The sequence below is a fragment of the Erinaceus europaeus genome, chromosome 4 (assembly GCF_950295315.1).
Source record: "Erinaceus europaeus chromosome 4, mEriEur2.1, whole genome shotgun sequence".
In the NCBI taxonomy this organism is placed as follows: Eukaryota; Metazoa; Chordata; class Mammalia; order Eulipotyphla; family Erinaceidae; genus Erinaceus; species Erinaceus europaeus.
The window spans coordinates 149920875-149933410 of NC_080165.1; positions in this window are offsets into that span (position 1 = coordinate 149920875).

Sequence of the window (12536 nt, forward strand, 5' to 3'; positions counted from 1 at the left end):
AGCACACAGGAGTTTCTCTTCCTCCTTGTCCATTCAGTCTGTATATATCTGCTTCTCTCTGTGACATGTTAATTCACAGGAGTGATGTATTCGAGCATTCTCACTGTTAAAAAAAAATGTCTGACTGCCCTTCTATGATTCCAAAGTACCTAAACCCAACATAAAATATAGCCTGAATTATATCATCGTCATAATTTGAGTTATTCAGGGGAGTATGCTAACATCTTTTATTTATGGAATGTCTCCATGGCAGAAATTTGCAACAGAAGTTTTAGTTATTTTGAAATATTTTGACACTCAATTTTCACTAAAAATCTGTTTATCTTTATGAGTTCACTTAGTCACTTTCAGCTTTATGTCAAAACCAAGAAGTTGTTTAAAAGTAAGCACACTTGTGAAATGCTGAATTTTTTTATTTAATTCACACTTCTTGATGCATGACTATTTCAACTATTTCCTAGAGAAGTTTGTGAAAAGGCTGTAATACCCTCACTTACATTCTTTTTTCGACTCTATTAAGATATGTTTAGTAATTAAAATTGTAAGCTATTTAAGTACTGCATCATGGTGATTTGACATATATACATTTTATTTTAATTTAGGGGATTAATGTTTTATACTTGACAGTAAATAAGTATAATAGTATGTATGTGCGTAACATTTTGATTTTTCCCACATTTTATTTTAATTAATTTCTTTTTCTTATTTTGCTAGCCTCTTCCTGCTTCTAACACCACCCGCATCTGGTAACTACTATTATATTCTGTATTTCTAAATCCTGATTCTTTAAAAATGCCATACTTCAGTAATACTACACACACAGCGTTTGCTTTTGTCTATCTGGTTCTAACACTTGGCACAGTGCTCTCAAGACAGATCCGTGTTGTTCCAAGAATTGGGGTTCCTCCTTTCTCTTGGATGAACAATATTCTGTTGTGTGTATAGACACACACACACACACACACACACACACACACGGGTATATCTGTTAACATACCCACAATGGGATATTATTTATAAATAATCAATTAAAATGATGAAAATTATGGTAAATAATAAAATACGGCTAGAAAGTCATGGTAGACATACGCAACGGAACACCACACAGCGCTAAGAAAGGATGGCATATTTTGCTTTGCTACATGAATGAAACTCCAGGTAAGCCATGTTGAGTTAGACAGTCCAGGAGAAGTTCTAATCTGGATGGCCTGGCTCACAGGTGGGCTTTAGGAAACCAATGCAAGGCCGATACAGGGTGAATCGTCAATACACTACAGTCGATGGCAGCTGATCTGAGAATTCAACAAGGAGAAGGGAGGATCCTGGAGCATGGGTGTGACTCCCTGTGGTAACGGAGATGATGTTTTGGCTGAGGGTGGCGTGCTCTGGTGCCTGCCACCTCTGCTTCCTGACACACACTCTTGCCTGCAGGGGAAGGACCACGTGGGTCAGTCTGTGAGGCCCAACCAGGGTCAACAGGACATTTCCTCCAGCTGTGCTCAGACAGCTCCTGGTTTAAGCTCAGTCCCCTGTGCTCCTGCTGCTGCCCAGCAGTGGTTACAGGCCAGCTCAACCGGACGTGGCAATACCTGTCCCCTGATGGCATTGTTTTCTCATATCTTCCTCCTGTTCAAACATCCTTGTCCGAAAACTCCTTTTTCTGTTTAAAAGAAAACACATATTTTTTTTGTATTAATTGATATGGATGAGAGAATCATCTGAAGTGAATAAATTTGCTTTATGTTTTTGGTGAAATGATTACACTCTCTTCCATTATCCCTTCTATATGTGTTAGTTGCCTTTTACATTTATTTTTTTTAAATGTTTTTCTAATAGTGATTTACAAGGTTAGAGGATAAAAGAGATAGTTCTCACAAAGTCTTAGAGATTACTTCTGTTTTTTTAATATTTATTTTATTTATTTATTCCCTTTTGTTGCCCTTGTTTTATTGTTGTAGTTATTATTGTTGTTGTTGTTGTTGGATAGGACAGAGAGAAACGGAGAGAGGAGGGGAAGACAGAGAGGAGGAGAGAAAGATAGACACCTGCAGACCTGCTTCACCGCCTGTGAAGCGACTCCCCTGCAGGTGGGGAGCCGGGGTTCGAACCAGGATCCTTATGCTGATCCTTGTGCTTTGCGCCACCTGCGCTTAACCCGCTGCGCTACAGCCCGACTCCCTACTTCTGTTTTTTTTTCCCTCTTCCTCCTCCTGCTCCTCTTTCTCCTTCTCCTTCTGCAAGTTAATGTATTTGAAAACTATGGTGGTTATTACTGGGGGGGGGGGGGCAAAGAACCTTGGTGGTGAATGCAGTTGGAATTACACCCTCTAATCTTACATTCTTGTGGACCACGATTAATCACAAACAAAAATGGCTTATAAAAAGATTTAAATCACCTCTCACCTTAAATAATAATAAAAAAAAGATAGCAGGGCTATAGTTCCACACCATACCACTTAAAGTTCTGTGTAGAAATATTTTCTGTAGGCTGAACAGTGGTGCACCTGACTGAATACACACATTACTGTGCACAAGGACCCAGGTTCAAGCCCCAGATTCTTACCTGTAGGTGGGGGGGGCTGCTTCATAGTTGGTGAAAAAGTGCTTCAGGCCGCTCTCTCTTCCTATGTCCTCCTTCTCCCTCAATTTCTCTCTCTTTGTATCTCTCTCTATATATACATACAATATAAATTAATAAAATTTTTTAAATAATGAGATTTTTCTTTTTTCCTCTAAAAATAGCTTTTAAGTATTACTTGGATTCAGAAGGTTTTTCAAACATTTAGTGTGCTAGTCCCATTTTGTGATGCTCACAGGTTTTCTCCAATTAGATCATGAACCTCTTGATCATAAGAGTCTTGGAGTAGTGTGAGGTAGAGTCTCTTCATTGACTATCACACTCGTGGAAACTTATCCATTTTTATCAGCTGAATGAATGAATCACTGTTACTACTAAATTTTCCTCCAAATTGGTTCAGTTTTTTTAAGCATAAATACCATCGTAAAACTGACAGATATTAAAGCACATTCATATCCATTTTTTAGGTAGCACCAGAGACCAAAGACTCAGGTACCTACCACTGCTGAACCATGTCCCTGACCCAGTCCCTTCTGTGAAACAGTGATATGAAGATACACAGAGAAAGAGACAGGTGGTGAAAGAACAAGCAAAATACTGTTCCACTACGCCTGTACTTGGACTCATTTTGTCTTTGATGCTCTCATGTGGTGCCAGGATTCAAACCCAGGGCCTTATACATATAAGACAGGTGTTCTACCTCTGAGAAACCTCTCTCTCTCTCTCTCTCTCTCTCTGTGTGTGTGTGTGTCTCTTTCTCTCTGTCTCTCTCTCCATATATATGAACACCTGTCATATGTTACTTGAGAATGAATTAGAACATGTATTAAAAATCTTTGAAGGAGTAATGGGCAAGGTACTATGGAAATGATTAGTGTTCAAACCCTTCCATGTTTATAAAAGCTAGATACAATTTACATTTCCTTTGACTCAATAATTTCACCTCAGGAGTCACGGAGGATGCATTTGGAAATATCAAAACAATATGCTATGTGGCAACCTCATTTAAAAATTATTTGACAGTGGGTTAGTGGAAAGCGTTGCCATGTGGAAGTAGGGTAGGGGCTTGCCGGGAATAAGCAAATCATTGCTTGGCTTGAAGTTTCAGAACAGAGATTATTAAATCCATAGTGAATTAATGACCTAAAAGCAAGTACTTTTGACTCTCAAAGCCAGACTTTAATGAGAAACGGAGATAGTTGGTTCATTTGAATGAGTCAGAATCTGCAGAGATGACTGCAGTATAGGTGATAAAACAAGGAAGAATCTAGAATACTATGTACGTTTTTCCTGGGGCTAGAGAAGATGAGACAGAGAAAGAGAAAAAAAAAAAAAAGTAAGGAACCAAACACCAATGTCCTTATTTCTACCCCTCAGGCTGAAATATCACAGAGAAAGAGTGTTTGGAGTAGGAAGCCAAATGTTTGTGCTCTGTTTCTCATTTTCTACTCTTTCAGGAGCATTTCCAAGAGTCCACTGCCAACAGGAGCATAAAACGACAACATTGCAGAGAGAGGACAAGTCACTGTAGACTGAACATAGCTAGCATGGGATCAGAGGTTGTCTTAGCTCCACAGGAAGTTTGGTCAACTCTGTGCTCTGCCAAGCATGAAGCCCAGGCAGAGGCCTGGTACCGGAGGAAGATTTGGTGCTGTGTCATCCCCCCCATCTCTCTCTCTCTCTCTCTCTCTGAAGGAAAAGGTAATTCAGTGTGACGAAAACATACATGCATGAGGCCTCAGATCTCTGCAAATAAAAAAAAAATTTTAAAGGAGGAAGAGGAAAAGGATGTAGAAGGAAAAGAGGGAGGAGAAGAATAGGGACAACAGGAAGAATGGAAGTAAAAGGGGGAGGGGAAAACGGAGAAGGAGAAGGGTAAAGTTCAGCTTTCTGTTCTGGGTGCTAGCCTTGAGATCACACACGAATAGCTGAGATGTGGCGGGGCAGCACGTCACACGCTGGTGTGAACATCCAGAGATCGATTGGTGACCGGCTCCCACGCGCCAGGCAGAGTGCTGTACGGGCTTTCAGGGAGTTAGTTCAGTAGTGAGATCCTTTCATCCTGCTATTGAATGGCTTTGGCCTCTGGTGTGCTTGGGCTTTATTTTTCTACTAAAATAGATGTGCCTCTAAGTTTGTTTACTGTTGAAAATAATGGATCTCTTGGCTTCAACGTATATAGAAATCTACAGAACATTCGGACATCAAATAGCCTTTTAAAATGAGCTAGTTCTCACTTAACACAGTTTGTTTTTTCCTTCCTGTATACCCAATCAGTTTACTACTGTTGGGAATTTCTTGGGCTTCATCAACATTTCATGCAAAAGTACAATTCCAGAGTAAAGACCAAAGTAATAAACAATCCAGATTTAAAAAAAAAATTATTAATAGTGGGTTTTTTTGGTTTTTGCCTTCAGTTCCTGCACTACAAATCCCTTGTTGTTGGATAGGACAGAGAGAAATGGAGAGAGGAGGGCAAGACAGAGAGGGGGCGAGAAAGACAGACACCTGCAGACCTGCTTCACCGCCTGTAAAGTGACTCCCCTGCAGGTGGGGAGCCGGGGGCTCTAACCAGGGTCCTTAAGCTGGTCCTTGAGCTTGGCACCACGTGTGCTTAACCCTCTGCCACTCAGTCCCCGGATTAATAGTGGTTTCCAAGATTGTAAGATGACAGGGTCCAGCTCCACATCTCACTCACCGCCCAACAGCTGTGCTGCCACTCTCCCAACCATAATTCTCATGAAGTCTGAGAGACAGTTCGTTGACTTCTATTCTTTTTATTTTTTTCTTTTAACATTCGTGTATTTCAGTTCTCTAAATCACAGTGAAATCACCTCTTAGCTCACTAGGAACAATCACCTCTTATTGCAGATGCTGTTCAGAGTTCCAAAGGGCCCTTTCTCTGTAGTATAAGGTATTGTAGTAAACAGGATGGAACAGAGCAGAAAGTTTGCCAGGAGCAGAGGGTTAGGACATTGCTCTCAACATCCCAGGTCTTGAATCGGAGGGCCGTGGTAAAGAGGAGCAAGGAATTAGTAGGGCAAAGGCATGGCAGTTGGGGGTAACTGATCATGGAAATAAAATGACCTTTCCTAGCTCATAGGACTCCTTAATTCCATGTCGGGTAGTGCACTTCTTAACAAAACCTCAAAACCTAGATATAGACCAGAGCCCATGAGACAGGGCATATGTACATGTATCCATAAGTTAGGGGAAAAATACACCTTAAAGCAAAAGTGCATAATACTTTGCAGTGAGTCAATAAATGCAGCAAACAAGTAGAAAGACCTAAAAAGATACCTTAAAATACCTAATCAAATAGTTTCTATTTAGACCTACATACCCTCCTCACCTACCTCCTATTACACGTCCCTCAATCACTCCAAAGCTAACTTTGTTAGACAAAGTAAGGACTACAAAAGCTAAGGTCAAAAGACTGGCAGACTTTAATGATGACTCTTTAGTCACTATCAGCCCACCCATCATCCTAGCCAGGAAGTCCTGGGATTCCCACACAGACATGATGGGCCTAGACCTCTAACAGATCCCTCTCTCCACTGTCACTGGTCATCTCCATCAGGAGCAACATAATGGGCCCCTCCAGGACCTTGCCCTCAATGTGGATCAGCAATGGTAGGGAATGTTCCATTCTCCAAAGGGAGGTTGGACAACATATTCTACCTACGACCTAAGGAAGATGGGTCCTGAAATTAGTGCACCCTGCAATGTCCCTAGCTGTGACCACAGAATGCCAGCTCAGACCTACACAGATGCAGAGGTCACACAGGCTCCTGTGCTGAATATGGGCCCCAGATCAAAGTGATGAGGTTTTCCCAGTTAACAATATTTATATGGTTTCCCCACATTTGGGAGCTACTCTCTTCCCTGATCCAGCTTTCTAGTCCTTCTTCCAACTATGACACCATCTCCCCAGACAATAACCTGGGTCCACCTGCATGCTATATGTTAGGCTCAGGCAAAAACTAGTAAAGTCATGGGCCCCTTGGAATATACCTAAAATAGACCTAATTAGCTTTGAACAAAACGGAGACCCTAAATCTTCATCTGCAATAATCCAGCCTTTAGGTTCATGACTAGTCAACAATTTGTTCTGCTTTATATCTTAACTCTTTTTCAGCCACCAGGTGTCAGATGATTCCATGATGCCAACCTGACTTCCTTGGACAGACGACCCCACCAATATGTCCTGGGACTCCGCTTCCCCAGAGTCCTGCCTCACTAGGGAAAGAGAGAGACATGCTGGGAGTATGGATCGACTTGCCAACACCCATGTCCAGCAGAGAAGCAGTTACATAAGCCAGACCTTCCACCTTCTGCATCCCACAATGACTCTGGGTCCATACTCCCAGAGGGATAGAGAATAGGAAAGCTATAGGGGCCACATGATGGCATAAGGACTTGAGTTCGAGTCCCCCAGTTCCCACCTGTAGGGGGAAAGCTTCACAAGTGGTGTGTGTTTAAGAAAGGATTAATTAACAAAACCATAGGGTAGGAGGCGTACAACTCCACACAATTCCCACCACCCAATCTCCATATCCCACCCCCTCCCCTGATAGCTTTCCCATTCTCTAGCCCTCTGGGAGCATGGACCCAGGGTCATGGTGGGTTGCAGAAGATAGAAGGTCTGACTCTGTAATTGCTTCCCCGCTGAACATGGGCGTTGACTGGTTGGTCCATACTCCCAGCCTGTCTCTCTCTTTCCCTAGTAGGGTGGGTCTCTGGGGAAGCTGAGCTCCAGGGCACATTGGTGGGGTCTTCAATCCAGGGAAGCCTGGCCAGTATCCTGATGACATCTGGAACCTTGTGACTGAAAAGAGAGTTAACATACAAAGCCAAACAAATTGTTGAGCAATCATGGACCCAAAGCTTGGAATAGTGGAGAGGAAGTGTTAGGGAGGTACTCACTGCAAACTCTAGTGTACTTCTGCTTTCAGGTATATATTTTGCAGTAGTTTATGGATACGTGTGAACATATGCTCTCTCTCACAGAAACTGGTGTATATCTAGGTTTTGGGACTTTGTTAAAAAGTGAACCACCTGAGATGAAATTAAAGTATACTATGAAAGGAAAGGTCTCACCCGAGTAATGAAGCTGAAGGGTTGTCATTCCACACATGAAGTCTCTGGACACAGTCTGAAGTGAAGCATGTTGAGGTGGCAATCGTTGTGTTGGTTAGGTTGTGATTGGCAGATGCAATATTATTTGATATGGATTGGGAGAGGCATACGGGAAAGTGGGCCCTATCCAAGGTGGTGGGAATGGTGTTTATGTACACTCCTAGCAAAATGTAGTCATATAAATCAGTAGTTAATCAATATGAGAGGGGGAAAATCAATTGTATGTCTCAAAGTTTCTCAAAACACAAACTGAATCTTTTTAATATATAGGCTGTGTATTTGATATGTGGACTCTCTCAAAAGCCTAGACCAAGTAGATTAGAAGCATCCAATAGCACAGCTATATACAAGATACTGGGTACTGTACAGCAAACCCTAACAAAAGGACTTTTCAAAGTTAACCCAGTTACCACATAATGTGATGATAACATTAACTATCCATTGTCTTTTTGAACCCTAAGACAGCAGGAACCTCACATCTCCACTATAGAGCCCCTACCTCCCCCAGTCCTGGAACTCTCTCCTCTTCTATCACCCCTTTCCCTCTCGATTTCTGGCTGTCTCTATCCAATAAATAAAGATAATTTTAAAAAAATTAAAAGAATAAGGAAGCTAGCCAGGGAAGGGATTGGCTACGGAGTTCTGGAGGTGGGAATTGTATGAAATTGTACCCCTCTTATCCTATAGTCTTGTCAATATTTCCATTTTATAAATAAAAAATTTTAAGAATCATTTCAAGAAAGGGGCTAGGAAGCTCCCCACCTGCAGGGATGACGGAAACAACTGTGATCTGTGCCGAGTCTTTTTTTCCTGGCCTCCATTTCCTTTTTTTCTCCAAACGCACAGGTGGCAGCAGCTCGGCCCGCACAAGCAGGGCACTGCCAGACGCTAGGACAGTCTCAGCTGCTGACACTCCTTGTGCTGGTTCTTAATTGGAGCCCTTCTGGCCTCAGCGTAGCAGCTAACGAACAGCAGGACCAGTGCAGGGGGAGAGTCCTCCCCAGACCGCCCGCGTGCATCTGCAGATTTCACTAACTAGACGGAAAACAATGGCAGCCTGTAGAAATAATTCTGAGATGTGAAGTGTGTTTTACTGTGATCCTAAACTCATTAGAGTATCAGATTACTTTATATCAAATGTAGCACTTCTAAGTAGAAGTATTTCAAGTTTCATGCAACAATATTTTATGTTTTATTTTATTATTTTATTTTGCCTCCAGGGTTATCGCTGGGACTCAGTGCTGGCACTACGAATCCACTGTTTCTGGAGGCCGTTTTTTTCCATTTTGTTGCCTTTGTTGTTGTTGGATAGGATAGAGAGAAGTGGAGAGAGGAGGGGAAGACAGAGAGGGCGAGAGAAAGATACCTGCAGACCTGCTTCATCACAGCAGATAGGGAGCTGGGGGCTGGAACCTGGATTCTTATGCTGGTCCTTGTGCTTCCTGCCTTGTGCGCTTAACCCACTGCACTATCACCTGCGCCCAGGAATATTTTATTTCAATTAAGGCTTCCTGCTATACCTTGGAGGGCTTAGGGCAGGAACAGAGCTTACTGAAACATATGAACAACCTCAAATTTTTCTTTTTCTTTCTTTTTTTTTTTTTCAACTTCAAAACTTTCTATGTAGCTTCTATGAACATAGTACCAAGAAAGCGTTGCTATGGGCTGAGTAGTGGAAAGAATATTGCTTGCGCTTCTAATTTTCACAAAACATAGTTTTAAGCTTATAGTTTAAGAAATGTCTCCCAGTAGTACTAAAAAGTTACATGAGAAATGGCAAAGCTCAACTATTTAAAACATTAATTCTTATATTAAAACACTTTCCTATCAAGTTCAGTGTTACCATTTAAATAGGAGGAATATACATGAATAGTGGGGATATTGACTTTAACTTCCATATTTTAAATGAAATAAAAGGAACTTGACAGGACTGGAGTGAGTACAGAGTAAGAACGAAACTTTTTTTTTATCAGAAAGGAAAAATAACTTCATAGATGATAATGGCAAATGGAATTTTTGAGGGCAGGAGACAGGGAAAGTTTGGGGAAAATCAAAGCTAACGTATCTTTTTCTTCACTTTCAATATTCTTTATTCAGTTTTTAAATAGATGTTTTAACTACATATCTGTAAAAGGTTATGTTAAGAGAGGCTTCATTCTTTTCATGTTTTGTTATGGAGCTATCTATCCATTTACAAGGTAGTCTCACTGTCTCACGGATACAATGTCTCATCGTTCCATGACAGGTTTCTGTATACCACCCCCACCCCCACCCCCAATTTCAGTTCTAACATCATTGTGCATCGAGTTCCCAGTCCCTGCTCAGTACTTCCCCTCCCCACCATTCCTACCCCCGTCCCAACTTTGCCACAACAGACCAGCCGTGGTGCCTAGCACTTGTTTCACCCTGGCTTTTGTCTTTCCCTTCTAGAGCCTGACATTCTATCTGTCATGTGAAGTCAGTTGTCTCCTTCTGACTGAACCGACTTAACGTGATTCTTTCAATTCCATCCACAATGAGTCAAAGCGGGTGGCATGATTATTTTTAATAGCTGAGTAGTATACTATCATGTAAACGTAACAAGGATTTCTTAACCACTCATCTGTTTTTGGACATCTTGGTTAGGTCCATGGTTGAGCTATTACAAATAGTTCTTCTGTGAGCATAAATATACACTTGTATCTTTCTTCCTTCCTTCCTATTTTTTTTTCCTCCAGGATTATCGCTGGGGCTCAGTGCCCGCACTACAAGTCCACTGCTCCTGGAGGCCATTTCCCCCTTTTTGCTGCCCTTGTTGTTGTTATTATTGTTGCCATTGCTGTTGTTGTTGAATAGGACAGAGATCAAGAGAGGAGGGGAGACAGAAACGGGGAGAGAAAGACAGATACCCGCAGACCTGCTTCAGCGCCTGTGAAGTGACCCCTCTGCATGTGGGGTGCCAGGGGCTCAAACCGGGATCCTTAAGCTGGTCTTTGCGTTACCGCCTGACTTGTCTATTTCTTAAAGCACACTTGTGAATGTGAGGGAAGTTTGGTCAAGCAGCACATAGGGTCACCGAGGCCTTTCTACTCTGGTAGTAGGATGGGAGATTGACTCTGATTCAATGTTCTTGAGAAGATGCTTATTGAGTGCAGTGGGATTCACTTACTCAAGTCCACCTCCGGGGGTGTTTTGCATATCTGTCCTTTCACCCAACTTAAATGCATTGTATGACATGAAGAACGCTCACTTCCTTGTACACATCACACACATGCACTCCGGGGTTATCTCTGGTGAAATATCCTTTATGAAAGTAGCAGCCTTTATTGAAGATCTTGGATACAAAGAATATTGTGATACTATAGTAAGTCACCCTTTCTTTTGTGGTGTTAGGTCACTTCCTCCCATCTTTCTTCTTCCTACTGATGCATTTCAGATGCACAGCACTTTAATCCTCCTTTTGTTAACTTCTGCCAACTCTTGACACCTTGCTTCCAGGTTTCAGCTCTTTTCAGTTTATGTTCACTAGGACAAGGACAGTCGCTTCCGTCAGGGAATCTTGAACACCAGCTGCATTAAAAAAAAAAGGCTTTTCCCACTCTCTTAGAATTAAAATTAAGTTAGACAATCTGTATATTAATGTGGTTAAATCAAAGCGTATTTCCAAATACGATAATGTATGGAAAAACTTTAAAATATATGTACTAGTTCATTCATTCATTCATTCAAGAATACTTCTGTGCTCATTCTACAACCTGAATATACAGCAGTGTAAAAAAAAAAAAAAAAAGCAATGACGTTTTATTTCTTGCTTTCCTGGAGTCCCCACTGCAATGGGAAAAGGCAAGCAGAACCATGGAATAAACATGGATAGTAGGCCAGGCAGTGATACATGTCATGAAGAGGAAGAATGATGGGCCCAGAGAGGGAGGGAGGGAGGGAGGGCTCTACGTGTGACGTTGGCAGGTTCAGCACCACCCTGCGAAGCTGTGAAAATGGGAGTTATGATGACATCTGGAGGAAGGGTCTGACGAGTGGAAAGAAGAAATGCAAGACACAAATACAGTGATGCTCTGTTTTTGAAGAGGAGCAAATATGTCGGAGTGACCAGAGCACAGTGAGATGTCTTTGTTGATCTCACAGCAGCCTATGACACGGTCTGGCACCGTGGTCTCCTGGTCAAGATCTCAAGATGCCTGCCTCCATGGGTGGCCAACACTATATCGTTTCTTCTCCAAAACAGAAGATTCCGGGTGCATCTGGGTGACAAGTCTAGCAGATGGAGACTTGTCTCAAGTGGCCTCCCCCTGGGCTCTGTTCTGGCTCCTACGCTATTTAATATTTACATCAATGACCTCCCAGAAACTTCCTCAAGGAAGTTCATCTACGCCTATGACATCTGCTGTGCAACTCAGGCATCCAAGTTCGACATCCTCGAGGAAACACTCACGAAAGACACGTCTCTGATATCTGATTACTGTAAAAAATGGCGACTAATCCCTAGAACTGCAAAAACAGTATCATCTGTTTTCCATCTACACCATGCCTCGGCCTTGCGTGAGCTTAATGTGCAGCTTGGCGGTACGAGAATCCGGCATGAAGCCCAGCCAGTCTATCTTGGCGTTACTCTCGATCGCACTCTGTCATTTCACGAACATCTCATAAAAACTGCAGCAAAGGTGGGCGCGAGGAATCACATCATTGCAAGACTGGCCAGCTCCTCATGGGGCGAGAGCGCTTCCACACTGCGATCATCATCTCTGGCATTATGCTATTCCACTGCAGAATACTGTGCTCCAGGATGGTTCCGTAGCCCCCATGTCCACTTGGTCGATTCCAA